The sequence below is a fragment of the Poecilia reticulata genome, linkage group LG2 (genome assembly GCF_000633615.1).
Source record: "Poecilia reticulata strain Guanapo linkage group LG2, Guppy_female_1.0+MT, whole genome shotgun sequence".
Classification (NCBI taxonomy): Eukaryota; Metazoa; Chordata; class Actinopteri; order Cyprinodontiformes; family Poeciliidae; genus Poecilia; species Poecilia reticulata.
The window spans coordinates 25,471,399-25,486,125 of record NC_024332.1 but is presented as its reverse complement, the minus strand read 5'-3'; the positions used below and the strand labels follow the sequence as shown (position 1 = coordinate 25,486,125).

The 14,727-nt window shown below is 38.8% G+C and overlaps 1 protein-coding gene across 3 annotated transcripts in view; it reads left to right on the top strand.

Moving 5' to 3' along the window:
- Positions 1-14,727, top strand: part of LOC108167039 (uncharacterized) — an 84,076-nt gene that overhangs the window by 37,700 nt on the left and 31,649 nt on the right. For 2 of the 3 annotated variants that reach the window (XR_001777452.1, XR_001777450.1), the window contains exon 4: positions 11,754-12,244. The exons of the other annotated variant lie outside the window; for it this stretch is intronic. The gene's annotated coding sequence lies outside the window, so the exon portion shown is untranslated. Of the gene's footprint in view, positions 1-11,753; positions 12,245-14,727 lie in introns of those variants that run through there. 3 annotated transcript variants of the gene reach the window in all.

The following is a 14,727-nucleotide window of genomic DNA, read 5'->3' as shown; positions in this document are numbered from 1 at the left end:
ATCCATCCATCCATCCATCCATCCATCCATCCATCCATCCATCCATCCATCCATCCATCCATCCATCCATCCATCCATCCATCCATCCATCCATCATTGTGTATTTTCCTAAGTATCTCAGTTAAATTTCTCTCCATGTTTTATAAAATCTTCTCTGTTTTTATCTAAACTCGATCAGGTTGATCTTCCAAAACCTCGGCAGCTTTTGTTTTTCCCTCTCCTTGTTTCCTGTAGCAGTCGCTGCCACGGCACTGAACGTTGGATTTAGGTGTAAATTAGGAGCCATCCAGCATTAGCATAATTAATAGGCACATGTGCAAAAGTTTCTCCAACCTTAGAGAAGAAAATCCTCCTTTTGGAGAAGGCCGTTTCTTTTTCTGCCCTCATTAGACATTCAGCAGTGAGGAGGAAGGCAGCAGAAAAAGGAACATCTCTGACATGATGTGCAGCAAAGCAGCTTCATGCACAAATTGGACAGAAAAATAATTAAAGTGCTGTTCTGAACGGTGAAATCATGCAGCTGGAGTTTGAATCCTGACATTAGAGCATAAACACACGTTCACCTGTTTTTTTCTCGCCGCCCGACTCCAATCAGGGTCCAGTTAACAGAAGAGGAGCCGCGTCTCCCAGTGGGAGCCGGTCAGATATTACAGCCGGCTGATTAGAGACAGATGAATGTACAGTAATGATCCTCCGCCCTGTTTGATCTGAACTCCTGCACTTCGCAGGTCAGCAGACGGTTTTCTCATCCTGCCGGACGCTGCTGTCCGTTTTTCTTCCGTCTCAGGGAATTCACTTCACTTTAATTGTTTGACAGTCTCTCCCTGCCTTCGCGCCGCGGCCGCAGAAGGTGCAGTGGATTTTTTTTTTCTGTTTTTTCCTCCCTTTTTGAGGCATTAATAACCTTCCGCTCGACTGATTCCCCAGGGCACAACCTCATTATGGCTTATAGGCAGGAAAAATAAACCGTCTGAGCCGCCTGGCAGCTTTTTTTTCCTTCCTTTTCTTGGAGAAGCGCGGAGCTGGTGGTGTTGTTGCTGACTGAGGCACATGTCCAGCCTGTTATCTGAGTTAAAGCCGGCTGCTGTTGACGGCAGTCTGCACTGGGGGGCAGCACATGTTTCTGAGGATTCATTTTAGAGCAGAAGTCTGAAGGTTTTCAACGTTTTTCAGACCCTAATACTGATGGAGAGGTGGTGCAAAAAACACCATTTGTCATTCTACTAATATGTAATAATACTGTCCAAATAACACACAGCTTCTCCTATAAAGCATTTCTATGTTAAAGTTTGAATAAAAAGCTGATCACCTGATAAACCACCAACAAAATGTTGTTTTGCATAAAATGCTGAATGTTTAACACTTTTACTCACTAAAACTAAAAATTTGTGACTGAAATGCAATATTTTTGCCTCCTTTTAATAATTGTGTACATATATTTTCTTAAATATACAGAAAATGTATAAAAAGTCCAAAATTTGACGACCCTTCTGTAGAAAACTACAAATTTATGACTAAAATACAATATTCTCTGTCTCCTTTTAACAGTTTTGTACATATTGTGTTTGAATTTTAAAAACAAATACACAAAAAACGCATAAAAAGTCAGAAATCAGACGTACCCTCTGTTGTACCGCCATGACCCTCCTAGAGGTAGCGACCCTTATGTTGAAGACCTCTGTTTAAAACCAGTTTAATAAGAAACACTTGTTAAAATTATTGTTTTTCTGCATCTTCCTCATTTATTACCTCTGGTAAAATGATTTTAAAAAACCTAATCTTAAACTGAAAATAGAAAAAATAAAGAACAGTAAATTTAAAAATATGACAAACTATTTATGTCGTATATCTAGATATAAACGGACCAAAAAGAAACACAGAAAACTGACAATGTGTGAAATAAGTTACACAACTCATTAAAGCTGTAAAAAAGATATAAAACTAACAGCAGAAAAAACTAATAACGACTCCAGAATGATACAAAAAGTAACATAAAACATTAATTTAATAAAGCACAAAAATGTTATACAGTGACCAAAAAATAGCACATGAAAAAAAGACACAAAGTAACATCATAAAGATACAAAATGGCAACAAAAAACATAAATTTACCACAGAAAGTTACAGAATTGATACAAAGAACTACAAACATAAAATAATGAAGATATCAACTTGACCAGTTTGAGAACCTAAATATAAATAAGCTTCATGTTGATAAATATAATGCTACTGCTGACTTTTGACATATTTCTTGTTTAAAGTTTAAACAGTTTTTAAATCAGAGCAGATCATTTAGTGTGTTTGCAGAATAATAATCTAATCCTGCGTTAAGGTGAGGACTTCCTACTGATCGTATCTCCGCCTGTTAGGAGAGAAAACTGGAATGTTTCCAGTCGTCTGCTGCAGGACAGGCGGCGGCGTTCTGGGGTCAAATGTCACACCCACGTACGGCCGAGCAGTAGGAGGATGAGTCAGAGACGCCGTCCTGGAAATGTTCCCCTCCGACACCACAAAGGCCAAAAGGTGGAGTTGACTGACAGCGGATTTGAATGTTTTGAGTGAAACATTTCAACTTTTTGGAGAGCCGGCTGACATTTATTGACCTCCGTACATGCTTTTTTTTTTAAAGAAATCAAAAACAGATTTTGACTTGAAAAGCACCAAATTAAGTGTGAAGGGAAACATTTCCATCAGAATATGCAACCTGACATTTCAAAGTCCAAGATGTTGGCGATTAATGCAGCGAAGCGTCATGACCTCCTGCAACAACGGCCTGAATATGCATCAGTACGAAATATGGTTTGAAGAAAAAGTTTGTCAAAGTATTTCCACAACAAACTCTTTGATTGCTTCAGTCTGACTGACAACAAGCGTTTATAATAACTGATCAGAAAAGGATGTTAAGGTAATTATGATTATTTAAAAATGAAACTACAAGATTGACAACTGAAAATGGTTCTAAGAATAATAAGGTAAATATTGCACCTCTGTAATGTTATTATGACAAAATTACAAAAACATACAAATAACTGCAAATGGAGAAGAAATGGCTCCAAAAAGAGACAAATAAAAATTCTACAAAAAAAGATGCAAAAATACACAAATAAAACAAAAAATGTAACAAAAAGACACAAAATCAAAACCTTTCCAAAAAGATTTTACAAGTTACACAAAAATGCTTACAAAGACACAAGGAAACAAAATACCCAGAATGAGATACGGAAGACCATAAATAACAGAAAATTACTACAAAAAGTTACAAAGACCACAAGAGGCTCAAACTGGTTATTAAAACTGGAGAACCAGAACAAAGCAGAGCCAAATAAAGTCTTCAATGGTTTTGATATTTTTAAAGAGATTCACTTATTGAAATTGCAGTGGTCTTGTAAAGGACTGGAAGTGTTTCCGATTATGTCCTGAGCGATGTGTGTTTCTGAGTTTGGCGGTTTGCAGCCGCCGTCATGATGGCCGCCCTCCTGGTGCTGTCACCCTGTTAGCGTCTCTGCTTCCTCTTCCTTGACACAAATTCCTGCTTTCTTAATGCCGCCTCTCCTCCCTAAAAGCTTCTCTCCCACTCAATTTGWTTTTATTCACTGAAATTAAGGGTTTGGTTTGTTTGAGAGGAGTTCGGCGTCAATACGACTTCAATCAAGCAGCGGGGGGAATTTCAGGGCGCATCCAGGCAAGGTCGGCATCAAATCCCACTAATGTGTCTCGCAAACGGCCGTTATTGAGTGAAGGCTTGTAATTAAAGGCAGGTTCAAGTCGATGAATGTGGGTTATTTAGCTCAAAAGATAATTTCTGCTGATGCTTTACATAATCCTTAAAATATACAAGCTTCTCCTGAGGAGAAAATATAAATTAATGGAAAAGCTAATGGACACATTGATGACATTTCAGTAAACCTAATAAGAATTGATTTGTGGTTGTGGGAACGTTTTCATTCCTCAAGTCGCCCCCCCATCTGCTTTCCAAGCGTAATGAACCTGCCTGAGCATTGATCAAAAACAAAAATTGGAGGAGTAAATCTGCTTAAAAAGCCGGGCTTTGTCCTGGCAGCGGGCCGGCCGGCACTCACCGAGGTGCTATATGTCTCTTAAATTACCAAATTGCCTGCCGGCACCCGGGCCTTTCTCCACCGGCGACGGTTTGCGGGCATTAGTCGAAAGTTTTTCCCGCAAATATTTAATCCTCGCTGTGACTGACAATGTTGTCAGACCTCCGGACGGGTTTTACGCCGTTATTACAAGTGCTCCTCCGTCCGTGGCGTTTTGGATTACTCAAGATTATGTTGTAATCCCTTTAATCCTCATTGCATTAAGATTTCAGTCAAAATATTGCAACAGTAAAGTAGCACTCAGAGGTCTTAAGCAGGCGTCATGATTGGGCAGCCGCCTTCATTTCCTCCCTGTGTCTCTTTATTTATCCTCCCGTCTCGGCCCGCATTGTCAATAAGCTCAGCAACAGATTTGCTTTTTAGACGCCACAATGAGTCATTTTATGCAGTCAATCTCCAATCGCAGCGGAGGAAAACACATATTTACCAGTGTCAAGGCGAGGCAAACACAAACCCGGGGCGGGGTGTGTTCACAAGAGTTTGGATGTGGGAACTTTGCTGATGAAATATTTGTCTCTAGCCGTGCATCCAGCAGTTCCTGTTCGACTATTTCTCCCCCCGCTGCTCTATACAACCCTTATCTCGGCTCGCTTGACTTCCCACCACATTTCCAGAGAGTCTCCAGCAGGCTCCTGTCTGCATGAATAAAACAACGTCCAGCTTTGAAACTATGCCTTCTGTTGGCTGTCATTTGTCTTTATACGTCTATAAAGCAAATAAGCCGCATCACGGATGCAAATTCACGCAATGAAGGACAGCAGGAAAATGGGCTGAAGACATATTGTTTAGAAATAATCAGGACAACTTGTGGAAATTTTACCACAATTTTAGCATGAAAAGTCACTGGTTGGTGTTAAATTTGCTTCTTTAAAGCAAGGAGTAAGAAAAACAAGCAAGAAAACCATCTGTTTGAAAATACTAGATAATCTGGCAGGAATAAATGGATGGACATACAGGTTGGTTGATTTAGATGGATGGTTGCTTTATTACATCTATAAAGCAACCATCTACCAACCAACCAACCAATAGGTAGGTGGTTGGTTGGTTGGTTGGTTGGTTGGTTGGTTGGTTGGTTGGTTGGTTGGTTGGTTGGTAGGTAAACAGTTTTTAAGGGTCAAAAAAAGACAAGAAGACATAAATGAATCAACAAAATGCAATAAAATCAAACCAGGTAATCCTAAAATGATTAAAACTTGACAGAAGTAAAACATAATAATAATAAAAAGAGCAACTTAATAGAGGAGAGGAAGTTTATTCATTTCACTGAATCAGGAGCAGAATTTAGTTTTGAAAACAATAAAATAAAAAGAACCACCTTCACTTTCAGCTTTTTACCAGAAAACACAATAAAAAACTGATGGTTCTTATAAAATGGCTGAACAAGATGAATCAGCATTATTGTAGTTTGATGCAGTAAAGCTCATTTCTGTCATAGATTAAAAAAAAGAAAAGGAGTTTGAAAGGTCGCTGATTTTGAAAGCCTAATTATTGTAATTAAAATCCAAAGTTAAAGTGATACGGTCAGGTCAGAGTCCTCCGTCTTTATCTCCGACTAACCATCAGCTGGAAGCGCCTCAGATTCCTGCTTTTCATGGTGCTGACATGTTTCCAGTGATGTCGAAAGGCTTGGAGGCGAAGAGACGGAGCGTGATCAGGTCTGAGGGAGATTTGCAGCAGCATCATCCTTAATGTGGTCACTGACGCTCCTCTGATCTGAGACCAGCTCTGCCTCCAAGACGTTCAGCTCCTCTTCCTCCGCTCCTCTTCCTCAGGACCTTGTTGTTGTTTTGTTTCTCTTGGGGGGAGAATCGCTCGGAGGTGAACGGAGAAGCGGGTGTTCTCCACTTCAAACCCAATAAGATCTCTGATTTGCCTCAGAGTCCGACTTCAAACTGGCAGCGAGTCTTTGAGAGGAGATCTTGTTCTCGGCGCTACAGGCCAGTTTCCTGTCTGCTTGTGTGTCCAGGATGTTGTTTCCACTGATGTACTCACACACAGAGGTCAGCAGGAGCCAAAAACTGCTCCACATACTTTTCATTTGAAAAAGATTTGGTTTGAAGAGGTTGGATACTTTTAAAATGACCTATTTTATTATTATGAGGCTATTTTTCTTCACAGAAAGATGTTGAGAAAAAACAAAAGGAAACAGAGATAAAAAAATAAGTACTAACAGAATAAAAAATGAGACATAATGTCTTCATAAAGAGGCAAATTAACAGCACTTCAATATGACTGCAAAACAAGATGAAATTGATACAAAACCAAACAAAGTGATGCTTATAAGGGCAAAACACAGGTTTAAAAAGACAAAGATTATGATAAAGAATAAACAAACTATGACACAGAATCAAACTCCCTATAAAAACACCCAGCAAGTCTAAAAAAATGTCAAAAGAAACAAAAAACAGCAACCAAAGACAAATAAGTGAACAGAAGAAGGAAATAAAATGTCAAATGACCACAAAACCAAACAAAATGTCAACCAAACAACAAGACGTGACAGTCAAGAGAAATGGTGATAAGAGTAACAACATAGGTCTAAAAGGACAAAAATGGCTATAAAGAATAAACAGTAATGACACTTGAGTCAAAGTGGCTTCAAAATTATGCAGGACGATAAAAACACTCAGCAAGTCCACAACAGTGTAAAAAAACTGTCCTAAAAGAGAAAACGTGTATAAATAATTGACTCAGAATGTCAAAATGACAACAAAAAGACCCAGAATGTTGAAAAAACACAAAAATTAATCTACAGAAACACAAAATAGCAAGAGAAGGAGAACAGTAACTATGAAGCGTCACAGGGAGGCACCAAGTTTAACAAATGAGTAAAAAAAGATACAAACGTCTAAGAGAGAGAACAGAAACAAAAAAGCTACAATAAAAGACACAAAGTGTCCAAACAGGACAATGTGGCAATGAAAGAACACAGCATGTCCACAAAATGACACAATTTCTGAAAATACAGAAAACGAGTAAAAACAACGACACAATGTTAACAAAATTACACAAAGTATCCAGAAATCTGCAACAAGGAGACACAAATTAACATGGAAATTCACTAAAACTACAGATTATAAACAAATGCAAAGTAAGAAAATGTCACAAAAAGATAAAAAGCAACTATAACAACACAAAGCAGCAACACGGGTCCAAAAAGACACAAAATCACTAAACTAAGACACTAATTGGCTTCAAAAGGTTAGAAAGACACTGATGAACACAACATGGTGATTAAAGAAAGTAAACAGTGTTAAAAAGCATGAAATGGCACAGGAAACAAAATAAAGCTTAAAAAGATTTAATGTCAGCAAAACATAAAAACTGACAACAAAAAATGGAATAATAAACAATAAAAGACATAGTTCAGGAAGATGGAACGTCTTCAAAAAACGTATTGAAAAAGGCTACAAAACTTTAAACAAATAAATCATCAGATTCACAGAAATGCTGTCTAGAGGAAAACAATGGGAGGAATAAACAATGAAAAAACAGCATAAAAAATCACTTATGTTAATGTTTTCAGAAAAAAGCACAAAAATAAACTGAAGCTCAAAGAACAAAACTATTTAACACATAAGCAGTAAAAAAAACTGAGTTTCCTTTTTTAACTATAATAACTGCTCATAAATTATTTAAGTAAATCCTAAAATATCTCTTTGAGGATTTTTCTATTAAGGTTTTTCTATGTTCAAACAGAAACTTCAACAATAAAATTAAGTGGAAGGTAGAAATGGTTCACCTTTACACTGCAAAAACACAAAATATTAAGTATTTTTGATCTAGTTTCTTAAGACAAAACTCAAGTAATTTTTCAATAAGATATAAGAGTTTATTTTTAGTCAATAGTTCCTAAGATTGATGAAAAGGTTCTACCTCCTCTGGCAGATTATTTCACTTCTAAAAAAAGAAAAATGTTTTGTTAGAAGTGAAATAATCTGAATATTTCAGGTTTTATTGTCTCCTATCTGTTGTGTTTTTGCAGTGTAAAGTTCAGCAGTAGAGTTTGTGAGGTCAGAGCAACCTGTTTGGGGTTGAGCGGCCGCCGCCGCCCACGCCGCCGTCGCCTACGGAAACGCCGTGGCGCTCTGGAAGAAGCCCCAAAGTCGGCCATCTTCACTGTTTTGGCCTTTCGACTTTGCAGAACACGCGAGCCGAACTGTTTGCTTCTGTTTGTTCGCCGCGGCGAAACGAGGTTAGACTTTGCTGTTGGGACATTTCTCTGACCCCTGGCCCGGATCCCGCTCCCCCCCCCCTCTCTCTGGGAGCGGGGTCAAAGTTCACAGGCAGCCTGGAGAAGCTATCACATGGTGGCAACACTCAAACCGCTGCCCGCGTTTCCCCAGAACTCCACGCCGCCGCCGTCCTGGTTCTGTCGCAGCGAATGAGCGGGTTTTCCCCTCGGATCGGCCCGGTGTCATGTTGACAAACAGAACGGCGGCCATTTTACGCAAGCTGGACTGGAGACGCGTCCGGATGAAGACGCTGCAGGTCCAGAGTGACAGGGAGACGGTTCAGGCTGAACGCTCATTATCTAATGTTTTCCAGCACGTCCACAAATGAAGGCGCAGCAACTCAACCTGATTAAAATGATGAGCAGCTCGGCTGAAAAGTTTGTTTTTATTCTCTCTAAAACCTCAGATTTATTCAAGCTGTGAGTTTTTATTAGGAATATTTTACTAAGAGACATTTAGTTCATGAGATTTCTTGAACAAAGTGTTATTTTTACAGAATACACTGCAAAAACACAAAATATTACCAAATACTTTTGGTCTAGTTTCTAATGCAAATATCTGAGTACATTTAAATAAAAGAAAACTAACTTAGAAAAACATTTTCAGTAAGATATGAGAGCTTGTTTAATGTAAATAATTCCTTAATATCGATTATAAATTATTAGTTCACTGGCAGATTATAGTTTTCTAGTAGAACTATAACTTTTTTATTGTGTAGTAAGATATTTGCATTAAAAACTAGAGAAAAATACTTGGTCAGATTTTTTTGCTTTTTCCATTTCTACCTTCCACATAATTTTCTTGTTGATGAACATCTGAATACTAATAAAACAGAACAACGCTAAAACTAATATTAATGTTATTGACTTCACCGACATTTTCCAGACATTTAATTTAAAGCATCTAAGTGTGAATAAACAAATAGAGGAATCTGAGTCGAGCTCCTATGTTTTGATAAAAAGTTACTTCTAGGTTAGTGTTGTCTTTTTTCAAAAGTACTACAGTGTTTGCACTAGAAACTAGACACAAATACTTGTTAAAAATGTTAGTTTTTGTAGTGTACATGCAATAATTTACTATAATAAGAGAAAAATCCTCAAAAGATTCAAAGAGATGAAGCTGAAACAATTTATGACTAGTTTAAGTGGTAAATTTTACTGTTCTTTCAGTTTAAATGTTGGCTTTTGTTCTTTTTTCTCAGCCACCATATAAGGGAATCTTTTCTGTAAGGGGAAATACTTTTTAATGCCACTGGACATGAATGTGTAAGTAATCCCAGAGCCTTTAACATCATTTTAATATCATTTTGCAGCCTTTAGCACAGGAAGCTGAGGCTCTCTGAGGCCTGCAGTAAAGTGCAGTTTGGCTCCTGAACATCTTCAAGTTAGAGAAGCGTCAGGGAGCCGTTGGACAGAAAGTTCACTAGTTTATACGAGTCGCAGCGAGACGAGCCATAACACAGGACTGTTTAGTCGAACCGCGTACACAAAGCACTCGAGGGGTCGCATCGCCGGATTGTCCGACGTTTTTAAGAGGCTGGTTCTGGGTTAAAAACAATGAGCAGTAAAATTGTTTTAAAATCCTCTCACTGGAGAAAAATAGCCACTTTCAGCGCCGCTCCCGGGGCGGGTGTTTACACGAGCTCAGCTGGATCCGCCGGACCCCACGCCGCCGCCGCCTCCGCCATCGACCTGCGCCGTCGCTACAAATAAACAGGAAGGCCGCAGGCGCTTGGACCCGGTCCACGCTCATAAGTCACAAAGAGCCGCGCGTCTCCGAGGCCGCGGGGACGCTTTGCTGCAGCGATCGGAGCGACCCGTCGGTCCGTAACGAGCAGCGCCGGTTCCAACGCTGCAGTCGTTTCAGAGCGCAGCAGCGTTTGCGACGCGGCCCGAGTGAGCTGTAGGTTTGGAGGAGAGCCGTTTAACTACAGATGCTGTGGAACATGGAGGCAGGGAGGAATGAAGCTGGTAACACTCCTGGTTCCTCCATCGGCTCTTGGCTTGTTAATGTAGTTTAGTTTTGGATGCTTTGATGGAAATTAATATTATTTTATCCTTAAAGGGGACCTAGTATAGAAAGTTCACATCTTTGTACTTCCATTTGTGTTTCTACTTCAGCCCAATGCTAAAAAAAAAAAAAAAAAAGTCACCCAGCCGTTTATTGGCAATATATTAGTGTTTTTTGATGTCTGGAAAATGAGCTGTTTCAAAATAATTAGAAGGATTTTTATTTTATTCAACATTCGCCATTTCATTTCCCTTTGGGATCAATAAAGTTTTTTTCAATTTTAATTTGAAAACCTCCCAGTCACATTCCATGGGCACTATGTCGTTACCTAGCAACCAATGCAGAGTTTCATCCGTTACTTAGCAACCCAGGCTGAGCTCCAATACATTTGACCAGCTGGTTTTACCGCTGTATGCGTGTATAATGGCTGCTGGAAAAAACAAGTGTTTTGTTGTTGACTTACCATCCAGAAACCACTTTCTGCATTCTTGGTGGTTGTGCAGGAGGCTCCATTTATGCTTTTCAAAGATGTACCATTGTATAACTGTTTCATCTGTTTGGATTTTATTTGGATTTAAAGTGACAGGAGGCCCTAAAATGGCTCCCTCTCAAAGGACTGAGCCGACTGAAATCTCATTATCTGAGAAAGATTTGGTTCAAAATAATGAAATGAAAATGTTTTGTTTAAACCATTTGGCTTTTAAATTTAAATTTGGCACTTTTAAGTGATGACTTCCATTCAAAACACATTTTTTAAACACATTCCTGTTAATTTATTCATGTTTCATTGTTTTCTACCTTATGATGAAAGGAAATCATCCCAACTTTACATAAATATTGGCTGGTGTTTGTAAGCCAATTGTTTTTTGGTTCTAGAACTATTTAATGCTTATAATGTACTGGAATTTCAGGAGTATATATGTTGCATTAGTCAAGAAATACAAAAAATAAATACATCTACGGAACAGAGGTGGAGCACAAAATGGAGGGTTAAGAATATCATGAAAAAGGTAGCTCTTACTGTATTTTTGATATTCTTAAAGTATAAATATGGAAGATGCTCTGATAGGCAGAACGTGTTTATCTCTTTAGTGTGAAACAATAGCAGGAAATTGGCTCCAACGCAGCCGGTTTCCAGCCTCTTCAAACTGACTCACATTTTTTTATTTTTCTTCCACAAAAATAAATAAAAAAATCTCTCCGGATCTCTTTCTGCTGCACTTAAACGCTCAGATGTGCGCAGCCAACATGAAAAGCAATCTTCAAAAGCTATCTTTATCCCCTCCGCAGCTTGAAGTGCCCAAATTAAAGTTGCATACGGACGGCGCTCGGGGAGATTAACGACAACGCCGATCGGGACGCGATAATCTGAAATTGCCTCCTTTCACAGATCTCTAAATCCCGACCGGGTGACAGCGGAGAGTCGCCACGGCGACATGAGGCGGTCAGCACTGCTGGAGACGCTGATCCGCCATGCCAGTCAGCATCAGCGGCGAGTCAAAGGCCTGGAAGTTAATCTGAAGTTGAGGAGTTGATGCCTCGTAGATTAGGGGTCGTTAGATTATCTGTGGAAAGGATTTAAGAGTTTAAATTTGTGTCGGAAGCCGTTTATTTAAGGTTTTAGAGATTTACTGAACTGCTTCACAGTTTAAACTCAGATCTTCTTCAGGTCTGGACCAGTTCCCAGACTAGTAGCTACTGGGATTGATACATTTGAGCTCTGATCAATCGGATTGAACACCTGAATACCTGGATTTAGAGATTTTCTGAGCTCTTAATGTGGAGGGTTAGTTACTTTTAAAGAGGTAGATTATGAATTAAAGGTTCCAAGAAAGTCTGCCCACACATCCTTAACATGTCTAAAATTCATTTGAAAATATGTAATTTGGCCTTAAATAGAAGAATCTCATGTCTTAAATTTTATCTTAACTATCTTATTTTGTATATTCTGTTTTTCTTCTTGGACTTTTCTGTCAGGCAAAACTTCGAGTCATTACATTCAGATTCAAGGTGATTGCGGCTAATGCTACCTAGCTGCTAATAAACCCTAGCTAGCTAGYTTACATACAAAAAAGCTTAGCACTACAATATAAAATATTACATTTTCTTTTATAATTCCTGTTATGATTCAGGTCTTAAACTTCATTCATAGTGTCTCGAAAAGGTCTTAAAAAGTCTTAAATTTGAGTTAATGAAACAGAGAATTCTAATTATTTTACTGGATTTTTTGTGCTTTATTTCCTCATTATTTATGTTAGTTTCTGATCTTAAAAGTAAGATTTGACGCTCTGAAGAGCCATGAACCCAAACGCTAAAGGTGGAAGCTGGGATATGAATTAGGACATACCAGCCTGCACAGGAAATATTTCCTGATTAAATACGCAGCAGGATGGGGGTAAAGGGCTTACAAAATACACCTCTTTTGCAATATAAACAGGGTTTTAATCTAAATTGTGTACACAGTGGCGATAGTTCAGCTGGAGAGCCTCAGGTCTTAGCTCACTAATATGGCAAACAGCTTCGATGCAGATATCACTCACAGGAGCCCAAAGTAAATAGAGCTCTGCGATTCTTCCAAGGTAACAATCGAGCTTGTGTACGATATGATGGAGCGCACAATCCCCCGCCATTAAACACTAGTTCAAATATTTAGATTTCCCCACGGTGTAAATATAACAGAAAGTTTCACAGTTCTGGCATTGTTTGGAAGGCCGAGGAACACGTTTGAGTTATAAATGAGCGCCCGGTGACAGGTGGCCACGCAAAAATGAAGAGCGTCGAGGGCTTGAAGGTAAACAGAGCGCCGCAACAATACGGGCTGACGTGTTTGGGTCCAGAATGCTGGTTCTGTCTGTCTACATACCAAAGGACACAGTTTCAGAATGTTCCCCTTTTCTGCTCTACGGCTGTGGATTCAAACACCTCCAGCTAGCTTTCACTCACTTTATCCGCTAGATTTACTCAGGAGTCGTAGTCTGAGTAGCATCAGTAAGAAAATCTATATTTCATGGTTATGGCTCTTCCTATGGAGAACGTTGTTTAAAATTTATGGTTTTTAAGAAATAGATCAATAAGTACATTTAAAATAAACATCTTATTTTTAATACAAGAATCATATGTAACTACAGAGTTAGACAACGCTAACTTAAAAGCTAGGTGTGCTAACTCTAAAAAACTAAACATAAACATTAGTTTGCCAATAGCTAAAGCATTATACAATCATGGCATTTAGCAGAGGCTAATGTAAAAGCACTATGCTACCATTGTAGTTAGCAGAGGCTAATGCTAAAGCACTATACAAACATGGTATTTAGTATATGCTAATTCTAAAGAGCTATACCAACATGTTATTTAGCAGAGGTTACTGTTACAGCTCTCTGCTACAATAGTATTTAGCATAGTCTAAGGCTAAAGCGCTATACTAACATGATATTTAGCAGTAGCATATGCTAAACCTCTATTTTAACACGCTATGTAGCATAGACTAATGCTAAAGCACTATGCTAACATTGTATTTATTGGAATTTAATGCATAAGTGCTATTCCAAAATAAAATTTAACAGAAGCTAATGGTAAAACGCTAACGTAAACCATGTTGACGTCCACCATTTTATTTTCGGCCTTTGTTTCTGTGTTTGTGTTTTCGGAGCCGCTGCTTCAAAGAAAAGGCGGAAATCTCCATAGCAACTAGGATCTCTGTTTTGGAGGGTTTTATGTACTCTGAGTTTTATTTTCACATTTCTCAGCAGGTTTCTCATTCTAATGTTAATATGTTGTTAAGTTAGTTGAGTGAGTACAGTCATGGCCAAAAGTTTTGAGAATGGTTCAAATGTTAATTTTTACAAAGTCTACTGCTTCAGTTTTTATAATGGCAATTTGCATACACTCCAGAATGTTATAAAGAGTGATCAGCTTAACAGCAATTAATTGCAAAGTCAATATTTGCCTAGAAAATTTACTTTATCCCCCAAAACACATTTCAACTTCATTGCAGYYCTGCCTTAAAAGGACCAGCTAACATCGTTTCAGTGATTGCTCCATTAACACAGGTGTGGGTGTTGATGAGGACAGGGCTGGAGATCAATCTGTCATGATTAAGTAAGAATGACACCACTGGACACTTTAAAAAGAGGCTGGTGCTTGGCATCATTGTTTCTCTTCTGTGAACCATGGTTAWCKYTAAAGAAACACGTGCAGTCATCATTGCACTGCACAAAAATGGCCTAACAGGGAAAARTATCGCAGCTAGAAAGATTGCACCTCAGTCAACAATCTATCGAATCATCAAGAACTTCAAGGAGAGGTTCCATTGTTGCCAAAAAGGCTCCAGGGCGCCCAAGAAAGACCAGCAAGCGCCAGGACCG